The following is a 13,482-nucleotide window of genomic DNA, read 5'->3' as shown; positions in this document are numbered from 1 at the left end:
AAACACATAAATACTCAGAATATATATGTATGCATTTGTGTATTTGTGTGTGTGCGTGTGCGCGCGCGAGAGAGAGAGAGAGACAGAGACAGAGACAGACAGAGAGAGAGAAGGAGAGAGAGTGGCAGAGAGGGAGAGAGACAGAGAGAGAGACACAGAGATAGAAAGAAGCCGAGAGGGGGAGAGTGAGCAAGCGAGAGAGACAGAGAGACAGAGACAGAGAGGAGAGAGAGACAGAAAGAGACACACAGAGAGACAGAAAGAGAGAGAGACAGAGAGACAGAGAGAGAGAGAAGTTGCAGATAGGAGAAGGAAAAAAAGAATTGTAGTTTTCATTGATTCTTTGTTTTCAAAGGAAACCAGTAATACTGAAATCTAGTGTCAGAACATAAGATGACTGGTGATGTCCCAGGAAGCAGTAGATAACCTTAGATGGTAAAAGAAATTACAAATCAGGATTGGCTAATTAAAAGGAAGATGTTGGGGGAGAGGGCAGACCTCTCCAGGTATTTAAAGATCTAGCATGTGTGAAAAGGTTACACTTACTCTGCTAAGCTTCAGTGGACAGAACTAGGTACAATGGATGGAAAGTTTAAAAGTAAAAAATTCCTAACAGTGATCACTTCATCACCAAAGGTCTACAAGCAAAGTCTAGATGATAATTTAGCTAGAGGACTGCATAGGGGATTATCTTAGTCATGTGAAGGTTGACCTAGGTGACCTTTGAAGTTCCTTTTATCATAAAATTCTATAATTATAGAGGAAATTGAATCAGTGCAGTGGTGCTAAATGAGATACCTATGTAATGGTTTTGATCTGACATTGCTGAAGTGTCTTCAGACTCTCCAGAAGTAAATGACCATCTTATTGGAGATTGGGGACAAATTATCCAGGCATTGCTGAATTCTGGGTATTGGTCTTCCGTGTGTCTCTAGCTTGATGCACATAGATCTCTTTTTCATAGGACATCAGTGCCTTCCTTATCCATCTTTAGTGACCTATATCTTTATCTTCTTTCCTCCTTGATAGTATTCCACATTTCAATACTTTGCCTTTGCTTTCAAAATTCTCTGCCACAAAAACAATAACTAAAACTATTACTTTTTTTTTTTTTTTTGCTGGAGTTCAGTGACTTACCTAGGGTCACAAAGCTAGGAAGGGTTAAGTGTCTGAGATCAGATTTGAACTCAGGTCCTCCTGACTTCAGGGCTGGTGCTCTACCCACTGTACCATCCAGCTGCTCCTAAAACTATTACTCTTATATAGAACTTTCTCCCCTCCCTCCCCCCCCATTTACAGGTCTTCAGGCAAGATAATTTCTCACACAAAGAATCTAGTCCAATGAAAATTAAGGTTAACACATTCTGGAAATATGCTATTGTTAAGGAGCAACCTTCAAAATTCTCATTACTGAATTAGTTTGGAATCTGCAATAATCAGAATTTGATAAACTTGAATGAAATTTTATCTATTAACAAATCCTCACAATAACCCTATGAGATAGGTAATACAAATAATTTATTATATCTGTTTTATAGACAGTTTAAAAATAGGATAGGTTAAGAGAAAGAGAGGTTAAAAAAAATTCCAATGATCATAAAACTAGTAACTGCTGAATGAAGACCCAGGTCCTCTAAACTTATCAATATATATCTGTCCTATAAACTAATCCATTCAATTATGGACTCCTCCAGTGTAGGGATTCATTTTACCTATCTGTTTCTTTAGTGCTTAGCACAATGCCTGAAAGTTGTTTATTGTCTATTACTCTTGAGGTCTTAGTTTCTTTTATGATGACACTAGATCTAATAATATCTCAACAGACTGTCTTATTAGGCTGATTCTAATAATATTAAATAGGGATAAACAAGCATAAGTATAATGACGTGTTGAGTACAAAAAAAATAGAAATGCCGCAAATACAAAAGAGCAGGGCATGTTTGGTTGGTAGTTTTCTTGAAAAAGATCTACAGTTTTTAGTAGATAGTGGCAAATTCAGTATGGCATCCATGTGATATGACAGGTTAAACAGTAATTTAGATTATCCTAAGTGAAGTCAAGTTTTCAGCAATTAGGAAGTGATAGTCCCGCTGTGTTCTGCATTCATCAGACATCTAAAGGAACATAATGTTTACTTTTAGGCCCCACATGTAAGAAAGAAAATGATAGCCTGGAAAAAAGTACAGAAGAGGGTTAGTAGAGGTATAGAGGATCTTGAGTTTATGACAAAAGAAAATTGGGTAAAGAAATGAGGGATGTTTATACTAGAGAAGGCTCAGGGACATGAGAAATGTCTTCTATTTAAGAGACTGTCATATGATGAAGTGTTAGACTTCTATTTGGTCACAGGAATCAAAACCAGAAGCAATCAGTGAAAGTTGCATAAAAACCAATTTAATTTTAAAGTTAAGAAAAACTTCCTAACAATGAGAGCTGTCAAAAAAGTAGAATGGTTTTCTTTGAGAAGCAATGGGAAGTCTTCAAGCATGAGAGCTCTGAGAGTGGGAGTCCTTTCCTGACCCCTTATCATCATTTCTCTTTCTAATTCAGCCTTCACAACCATTATCTGGAGAAAACAATTCCTGCAGAGAAAGGATCAACCATTCCTGTTAACTGCAACCAACTGCCACCTATAGAGCAAAAAAGTTGACTTTATTGGAACAGAAAGGTACAATGAGGGGGTAACACACATGTGTCTGACGGTTGCTTTGCTCGCCATCTGCTGTCAAATACTGATAGAGATATCTCAAGATCCTAAATCTAAGAGCTTTTGGAATATGAATGCTTTTGACCCAATGTCTATAACCACCATACTAGAAAGCAATTGCCTAAGAACTTTTCCTAATATGGTATATTATAGCCATATTGATTGAAGGCCTGGGATAGATAATAATTATCATCAAAGTTTTGGGTATCATCAAATAGTTCAATATCAATTTCAGTAGAAATAACATTTTCAAAGGAGGTATTAATATCTACTTTGCCACCATCTCCTATGGACCATAAGACCTTTTCATATTACTTATAGCTAAAACCCTCCCTTTGATTTGTCCATCCCATTTCAATGTGGGCTTCTTGAGAGCAGAGATTACTTTCTACTAGTACACAAATTGCTTTGGATAGTACTTCCAAACATTATAGGCTTACTTTGCAGATGAGATAACTAAAGCTCAGAGAAAGGAAATGATTTGCCATGATTACACAGCTGGTCAGAAAACAGTAATAAAATCCAGGTTTTCTAAATTTAAGTCTAGTCACTTCACATTTCCCAATAAAAATTTTTTTAATATTATCCCTTTAAATAATATCAGTCATGTTCCCTTAGGACATAATCTGAAAAACTTAAAAAGAATATTTTCTCTTTATGTTGTCATCAAAAAATATAAGAATTAAGTTCTCCAAATGCATAAAGACCTTTCCTTTCCTGATTTAATTATTTTTAAGCATAAAAAGACAAGTAGCAGAGCAATCTTCAGTCCAATGTTCTTTAAACTTTTTCCATGAGTTGTAAAATGGACCTTTTGCCCCTATTTTCAATTCTCCCTCCAAAAGAATCATTAGAAACCAGAATTAAATTGCTCTTAGCTAAGCAGAGCAGGACAGATTTTCCCTTCAACCTTTTGGATTCTAAAGCAATTTAATTTTAAATGCAAACTGCACTTGCAAAGGTTTTCTGGTCCTTACAATAGCATTCAATTGAGAGTCTGATTGTGCTGGGGTGCTGTAGGAAAAGGGAAGGAGAATTGATTTGATTGGATTTGATTTGTCTTAAAGGATCTTAAAGAACCAGGAATTTGAGAGCCCTCTTGTTGGTTGGCCTGCTCCTATGAAACAGATAGCAGGGTTATGATGTGAAGGATGAAATCAGGAGACCCATCATTTCAAAACCTGCAGCAATTATTTAGCTAATCATCTGTGTCAAAGGGAAATACTGTTCTATTACTTCCCTGACTACTGTGAGAAAACAAAAGTTTCCCTACCAGAAGGAGTGCAAAGAAAAAAAGATATTTGTGTGCCATGAAAGTGAACCAGACAAAGAAAAAAAAAAAAAAAAGAGGGAGAGTCATGTGGATCATAAGTAAGGGGGGGTAGAGAGGAAGAAAAAAAGAATAGTAAGAGAAGACAAAGGAGAGATAGCATGAAGGAGACGAGGAGAGAGAAAAAGTAGAGGAAGGAGGAAGAATCAAAAAAGGAGTGGGAAACAAGGACAAGGAGAAGAGAAGAGCAAAAGGAAAAAGAGAGGAGAAAAATGAAGAGGAGAAGAGAAAGAGGGGGAAGGAAAAACATTAAGGGGAAAGGAAGAGACATGAAATGTGCTGAAAGCTGTTCAAGGATATGAGAATAATTTGCACAAAAAGCTTTACTCCAGGGCAGAACAAACTAATTTTCTGAATTGCAAATGACCACACCAAGTACTTTATATACAGTAGGCATGTCATAACTTTGTGTTGAATGGACTGAAGTTTTTCCTGTTAAAAAGTAGAAAGAGAAAAGTGAAATGAAGGGTAGAAAAAGGATTTCTAACCTCTACAATCCATGCACTTGCAATTTCTGTTCAATCTAATTAGTAGCTAGCGCCAGAGGACTACAAATCAATACATTTAGGATGTTTTTCCCTGTGTGGTAAGTGGATTTCATAAACTCATTTCCCATCTCTAAGCTAAAGCTTCTCTGTCTAGGACAAGGGCATTATGATAGTAAATTCCTATTTTCTTCCTCCTCCACTGAAATCCTTCTTGAATCTGTCATCATGGTATAAAGGTAACCTAGGGTCCTTTTCTCTCAGAGAAGGGTAAGCTCTTGTACTTCTTATCAAATTGGAAAGTTTTATAATATGAGTCTGCTTATAGACTGCATGCATACTAGTCACCCAATAGCCAGTCTACATTAGCTGAGAGAGATTCATCATCTGAAGGTTAGCCAGCAGCAAATGGATGTTCCTAGACACAGCATCTTATTCCCTCTGTCTAATAAAGGATAAAGGAATTATATCTAACTAGGTGGAATTCACATTAATGAAAATAGTGGTTATTGAAATATTGAAGTATATTTTGTAAAAAAAACAGAATGGATAAATTAAATAACATTAGTAAACTATTTTTATCATCAATAGGATCTTCAATAAACCTTTTTTCATTTTTAAATGCAGGTAGAGTTTCAGAATTCTTGGTTTCACAAGAGCTACATCACAGATACCTGGTCTATATTCAGTCAACAAGCATTTATTAAGTACTTGCTAAATACCAGTCACATACATTATTGAAAGAGTATCAAAGTCAAATTGGAGAGAGGGTCCATAGGAAGATATTCAAGACATTTGTTCTCTGTTCTGTCCCATTCAACATTTTTATCAATAATTTGGTTGAAGAGATTAAACATATGTTTATCTGTTCAAGACATAATTCAGCCCTTCTCAAGATCTTTTTGTAGTGTGATGCTCAAAAGATAATATTTAAAAAGAAATAAATATAATCTTTTTCTTTCCAAAACAATTCAATTATACAAGTGGAAAATGAATAAAACATTGCTCAAAATCATTTTATAGGAAAAGACTTAGGGTTTTTAGTTGACTACAATTTCTATACGGGTAAATAGGATGTGGCAACAAAAACATTCAATTTTGTCTTAGGCTCTAGACACATATACATAAGACACAACAATGGAAATAATAGTACCAAATATAGGTCAGGACTGATCTAGAGCACAATTTCAATTTGTGATGGAATATTTTAGGAAAGATATTGAAAATATGACATGAAATGAAATGAAAATGGTAGCAAGGATACTGAGAGAATGACAACACATATTAGAAATGATTGAAAAAACAATAGATGAAACATCTAGAGACATGGTTGCCGTCTTCAACTCTTTTATATACCATAACAGTTAGATCTGAAATACTATCAGATGGAAGGAAGCTTAAATATATTGTATTTGGCTTTAGAGGGCAGAAATCTTGGTCCACATAATTAATGTCAAATGCAAGACTAAGTTACAGCACAAGTTGGAAACTATATTATTTAGTAATATTTTAGAAAAAATCCATGCCTATGGAGTAGGTTAAACTCAATGGTCCCTTAGGACATCCTTTCTATCTCTAGGATTCTAGGAGTCTACAAAATGGAAAAAAAATTAAATATACAAATATATAATGGTTTTGCAACTACTTTGTTATTCTATTCCAAGAATAATGGGCATGTGTATTTCTCCTAAAAGCTATATTCCAGCTATGACTGAAAACAAAATGGAAAACAAATTTTCAGTTCACTGATTCATTCAATATGACCTTTTTCCACAATGAGAAAATAATAATCCCTGCTTCTAGATAAGTATACAGTAATAGTATTCTCTACATAAAATACTGATCACAAGTAAACATTATGGGAAAACTATAAAGTACTAACACTTCCTAAGCATTACCCTGACTCAATCAATAAATGTTTATTAAGGCACCTATTATGGGCCAAGGACTGTTAGACACTGAAATACAAAGACAAAAGTGAAGTAATCCCTTTTCTGCTAGGATCTTGTGATACATGGGAAAGACTTCCAAATCAATATGTCCAATATTCAGTTGATGATATGAGATAAATTAAAGAGAAAAACTAGAACTAGTTACATTGACATCAATAGAATTATATAGATATAGATATAGATATCAATATCACTATATCTAGGAGTCATCTTTATAGTGATGATAGTTAACAGTGTGAACATTTGAAGTCATCAAGAGAGAGTGTAGAAATAAGTTGATGCAGAATAGTGTTTCATTGCACCTACAGTTGAGGTATACTCTATGGATTATTATATAGAAAAGGTAATTGAATAAAAAGTGATCATACAAGAAAAGGAAAACAGAATCATGGAAACACAGATATGAGAGATGATTCTGAATGACAGGATAGTCAATAGTATAAAAAAAAAGCAAAGATATCAGAAGGAGAAAGACTATGGATAAAACATCCCATTTGGCAACTAAGGATTGATAATGTTGGGGAAGTAGTTTCAGTTGACTGATGAGATCAGAAGTCAGATTGCAAATAGTTAAGAAATGAGTCAGTAGAGACCATGATTGGTAAGATTTTGATTATGGAAGGTAGCAAAAATAGAGAGTCAAACATCCATCAGGTAGCAAAGAAGAAAAAAACAAAAAATTAAAAGTCCAAAGACCTGGGTTTGAAACTCACTTGCAGTCATTCCTTGTATACTAAGTAGCCTCTTTGTGCTTTGATTGAGTTTTTGGTAAAATGAAGCATTTGGACTAGTTGTCTTCTAACATTCCTTCCAAAACAAATGATCCTTACAGTCTGATGATTGCTTGAGGAAATTGTAGTTTAGTGAGTGTTGGCTAAAAGATACCTGAGGAAGTCGAGGGAAAGTCTGGAAAGAAGGACTACATGATTAAATGAGCATAGTTGGGATTCTTAATGATCTAGAGGTCTTAGTTGAGAACTCAATAATTGGGAGAATGGACTTCAAGTTTGAGGCATCTTTAGGGTAGGAAAGCTGATGGGGGACAAGTGAAAAGAAAACACAGAGAAGTCAAATTTGGACTGAAATGGATCACTCCTGTAACAGAGATCTGGGCTAGTAAGGGGATAGCAATGGAAGCAATCTCCTAGAAGAGATTAGGGGAAGAGTCAAGAGCATAGAGCCTTAGCAATGAGAAGGGCCATTTTTTTCTTCAGAGCTTAGAATAAAGGAGAAAAAAATTGGGAATTATGTCAATGGTTATAAGATTCAGATAAGAGGGAAAAGAGATTTGTAAGGGAAAGGCCTCTATTTTTGCAATAATGAATTAAGAAAAGTCCATAGTAGGAGGGGGTAGAGAAATCAGTGTTCAAGCCTGGAGAGAAGAAGAGGCTTGAAATGACTACTATGAAGATGCTTAGAAAATCTTTTAGGGAGAAGTAAAAGGATTATTTTGATGCACTGAAGACATTAGATAATATGCATTTCTATTAGAATCTGGCAGTATATTTCTTGAGTTGCATTCAGTGGCATAGGAGTAGAAGTAAATTTGATATGAGAGGAAAATTCCAGGGCTGGAGTTTTGCAAAGCATAAGCAGCTATAAGACAAGGGCTCAAAGAATTAAAAAGTAAAGGATAGTGTTGAATTGAATTTCTTCAAATGTTTTTGATTGTACACCATTATTAGTTTAAAAACTGAGAGTGTGCATATAACACCAGTGTGTGTATATTTGCCCCTTTGTAAATTATATTTTCATTCAACTGTACTAACACTTATGAATAATATAAAATTCATACAATGAATGGCTATTTATAAAGGATAAAATAAAGGTGAAATAATATTTGATCCTAGAATCAATAGAGTCATTGGGCTGTACTGAATAGGGAAACATCATAATTAAATGTGCATTTAGGAAAATTCATTTGTTAACTATTTGGACAATAGTTTGCATAGTATAAAAAATTGAGCCAGAAAATTCAATTAAAAGGCTAGAAGATCTAAACTAAGTGAGTGACTACATAAGTAAAAAAATGCACAGAAGAGATATTATTGAGATATAAATGACATGATTTAGTAATTGAGAGATTCTGATTGGAACTTATATGGAACCCATATATTGGGTAAAAGAGAGTAAGCAAAAAATTATAAAACCAAAGCTATAAAGTTGAGAGACTGGAAGAATATATAAATAAAGAAGTTCAGAACAAAGGTGAAGTTTTCAGGGTTGTTTTTTTTGGCAGGGGGAATAATGAAATTTATTTTGAATGTTTTCAGTTTAAGATACCTACTATACATGCAGTTTGAAATACTCAATAAGGAATTGGTGGTGCAAGATCAAAGATCAGAAGATATCTTAGGGTAGATATGGAAGTCATCTATATGTTTATGATAATAAAATCCATAGGGGAGAATGAGTGTACAAAGTCCCTGGTCAGAATCTTAGTGAACGACTGTAATTAGGGGGCATGATATAGATAATGATGCAATAAAGGAGGCTGAGAAAAATTGGACAAACAGGTAGGAAAACAAAAATGGGAACAGTGTGATAACAACTAAGAAAAAAGACAATAAAGATCTAAAAGGAGTATTTTATCATTAAATGCTACAGAGTAGTCAAGAAGGATGAGAATTTGGGGGGAAATGTTATCAGATTTCATGATTAAAATATCAATGAGTATTTTAGAGAGAGTAGTTCCAATTGAATGAGATATCAAAAATAAATAAGAAATTAAGAAATTAGGAAAGTGGAAAACTGGAAGAAGTTCTCTTGTGAAAAAAGGAAGTACAGAGGGTTGGGCTTGAATGGAAAAATAATATAATCATAATTTATCAGTGCTTGCTTCTCCTATGCTAATCACTTTTTCCTACTCAAAAATTAATGGAAAGAAGGAGGTGCCTTACTCCTAGAGCACTTTACTTGATTTCAGAGCTTTTTGAAATAAACTGATAATGGAGTAGAGATGGGGGTGTGGGTGGGAGGTGCAATTTGCTTGTGTGTTTGCTATAGATACCTGGGTCAGATTAGATTTTATACTCTCAGAGGGACTCACAAACACAACAGCCACACAAAAGTCTAATGATGAGAGAGGCTAGAGTGGAAATTTTGAAGGAGGTAGTTGTATTGGTGACAAATCCATGATTAGCTAGGGGTTTGGAGGCTCATGAGATATGACACATATTCCTATCCTCCAACAGGATGCTCATGGATTCATTCCTTGGGGCCAAATTAGTATCTTCTTATTATCTGACTCTTTGGGGGGAAATATGTATGTCTGTGTGTTTGTATATATGTATATATGTGTGTACATATCTTTTGTATCATCTGCATTATTATTAATTTTCCATAACTTTCTCAAGTCTATAATAAGACAATTTCCAAAAAGTAAAAAAATGCTCACACTGGTTTAAAAAAAATGGTTCTTAAGAATCTACATGAGCTGGCTCCAGTATACTCCCTGCTTCCTACCTTCCTACTCTGAAATTCTATAACTTCTTTTACTCTAGAGAATGAAAAAGTCAGAAAAGACCTGATATATATATATATATATATATATATATATATATATATATATATATATATAGGAGGATATTGAGGAAAGGATTCCTATCTAGATACTTTGCAAATAAGTGACTGATTTGGTTTAAGTTGGCCCACTGTAAGTAAATGTTTATTTTGGCTGAGCAGTTTAAAGAGAATGGAAGCTGACAGCAAGAGGAAGGAAGGTTTGCTATCTACATGCATCACATAGTAGGAATTATTGTTTGTAGGCACTAACAAAGAGAATGGAACTGAATCCTAAGAGTTATGCTGGATCTCTATGATTTATTATTCAGTTAAAACCTCTAAAGAGGGAAATAAGACCTCGTTGTCAACTCTGATTTATATTTTCTCATTTCGCAATTCAATGAGCAAGTCAGGTGGGCATTGCTGAAAACTGGTTATGGATTTTACCCAAAGACATATAATTGTATTTATATTCAAACTTTTGGTTTCATTCACTGTGTGATTTTATTTTTAGCCCTTTCCTTTCATTTAATTTTTATTTATTTATTTCCTTCACCCACTCAGTCTGAAATGACAAGAGTGAGCTACTTAATATATGTCATTTTCCCCATTTCCCTTTGGCTCCATTCTGGAATCTTTAATGCTGCCAGAGGAATGTTTTGTTGTTATTGATGTTGCAGTTTTTTTTTTTTTTCCTCTGCACAATTGAAATCCACTGTCAATCAAATCCACTGCATGAACTCTAACCTTTTGCATCAGATAAGTGGGTAAAAGGGTTTTTGTAAAGTAACCACTATACAGACATTGTTTTTGTTTTTGTTTTCCTGAAGCATCTCTCTAATTCCCAGATTCCTAGATTATATATCAATATTTTCCAGAGAAAGCAATATGGCTGCCCATCAGAGAACACGAACACTTCAGAAAAATCAAAATTTCAGATGATTCAAATGCTAATAAAAAGCAGTTTAATAGGGACAAATAAGTCCATTTGTGTCAAAAAATATTGTAGTCCCCACATTCTCCCCCATCAAGGCTGAGCATGACTAAAAAAGGAATTGGAATTTTCATGTATCAAGAATAAGATCACAGAGAGAAATGATGACTGAAGTGGTAACTGCAACAATTTATATTAAATATTCACATTAAAGATTCTAACATGTTGAATACAGTCCCCAAATATTTTTCAATTAAATTTTGTTTTTCAATTAGCAAATATTTATTTTCTCTTTCCCATCTCCCACAAACACTGGGGGAAAAAATCCTTGAAGCAAATAAGTATAGTCCGAACCATTGGCCAATTGAAATGCTCAAAGGATATGAACAGACAATTTTCAAAATGCTCTAAATTACTATTGTTTAGAGAAATTCTAATTAGGGCAACTCTGAGGTATTATTTCCCACTTTTCAGGTTGACTAAGATGACAAGAAAAGATATTGATAAATGTTGGAGAGGATTTAGGAAAACTGGAACACTAATACATTATTGATGGAATTGTGAACTAATTCAACCATTCTAGAGAGCAGTTTGCAACTATATCCAAAGGACTATCAAACTGTGCATTCCTTTGATCCAACAGTGTCTGTAGTGGTTCTGTATCCCAAAGAGATCATGAAAAAGGGGAAAGAACCTACTATGTGTGTGAAAATATTTGTAGCAGCCCTTTTTATATTGGCAAGGACATGGAAATAGTACGCTCACAGGTTAGGGAAGGGCTGAATAAGTTACGGTATATGAATGCAATGGATTATTATTGTTCTATAAGATACAATCAACAGGATGATTTCAGAAAGGCCTTGAGAGACTTATATGAACTAATGATAAATAAGTGAGTAGAACTAGGAAATCATTGCACACATCAACAAGAAGATTATATGATGATCAACTATGAAAGATTTTGCTATGCTGTAAAGTTACCCATACATAAAACCTGTAAATAAAAGGTTATTAAAATAAAATAAAATAAAATAAAAAGCTTTTCCTCTTTTCAACAATGAGATAACTCAAGGCAATTCCAATAGACCTGTGATGGAAAGAGCCATCCACATCCAGAGAGAGAAATATGGAGAATGAATAGTTGCTTGACATTTACTTGACATTTTACTTTTTTTCCCTTTTTGACCAGATTATGTGTGTTAGTGTGTATATGTGTGTGCGTGTGTGTGTGTGTGTGTGTGTGTGTGTGTGCAGTAAAGCAGCAACATAAGACTCTCTGTCTTGTCTGAGTAGAGAAGCAAATCGGGGGGCAGATGTCAGTCCCAGCTCAGAAGTCAAACTCTGGGAAATAGGCTGCTTTCTGAAAAGAATAAGCAAAGCTATGCTGTACAAATACAAAGGGCCCCTGTGCTCAAAGCCAAGGCTCAGAGCTGCACAGAAAGCTTGAGACATCACCACCTTTAACCCCAAAGCAGAATTCAACCACAAAAGTTAAAAAAGAGGAAATGCCAAGAAAAAAGAAAAGAAAATGAGCAAGAAACAGAAAAGAACCTTGACCATAGAAAGCTATTATGATGACAGGGCAGACCAAAACACAAATTCAGAAAAGGATAGAATTGCAATGGAAGAAATCTATCAGAGTGAAATAAATTGGTCTCAAGCCCAAAGAATCTACTTGGAAATACTTATAAAGATCTTAAAAGGCAAATAAGAAAGTAGAATAAAAATAAGAAGGGAAACTAGAGGTATGCCTGAGAGAGTCAATAGCTAATAAAGTAAAGAAAAAACTATCTGAAGAAAACAGATCCATAAACAGTAGAATATACCAAATGGAAAAAGAGATACAAAAGCTAACTGAAGAAAATATCACATTAACAACTAAAACACAACAGATGGAAGCTAATAACTTTGTGAGAAGCATCAGTCAAAAAAACAACAACAACAACAACAACAACTAAAAATTATGAAAAAAAGGAAGAAAATGTGAAATACCTCGTTGGCAAAAAAAGTCAACCTGGAAAATAAATCCAGAAGAGACCATTTAAAAATTATTGGCCTCACTAAAGGTCATGACCAAAAAAAGAGGCTAGATGGCATTTTACAAGAGATCATTAAGGAAAATTGCCTCAATAGCCAAAAACAGAGGAGGAAATACTCATTGAACCTGTCTATCATCTCAGGAAAGAGATCCCACAAAGAAAACTCCCAGTAACATTGTTGTGAAGCTCAAAATTACAATCTTAAGGAAAAATACTGCAATCTGCCAGACAAAAACAATTCAAATACCAAGGAGTCAAGATTACCCAGAATCTGGTAGCTTCTACAATAAAGGGTTGGAGGGCCTGGAATATCATATTCTGGAAGGCAAAGGACCTAGGGTTATCAAGAATTAACTACCTAGCTAGACTCAGCCTCATTTTTCAGGGGAGGCAATGGAGTGTCAATTAAATAAGAGACTGCAAATCACTTTTACTGAAAAGAAAAATAGAATGAAACAGAAAATTTAATCAATAAATGCTACTAAGAAAAGGGGAAGTGGTGATTCCAGATAAAGTAGTGTGTGGGGTGGA

This window comes from Sarcophilus harrisii, chromosome 2 (assembly GCF_902635505.1).
Source record: "Sarcophilus harrisii chromosome 2, mSarHar1.11, whole genome shotgun sequence".
In the NCBI taxonomy this organism is placed as follows: domain Eukaryota; kingdom Metazoa; phylum Chordata; class Mammalia; order Dasyuromorphia; family Dasyuridae; genus Sarcophilus; species Sarcophilus harrisii.
Note: the sequence above shows the minus strand (reverse complement) of the source record.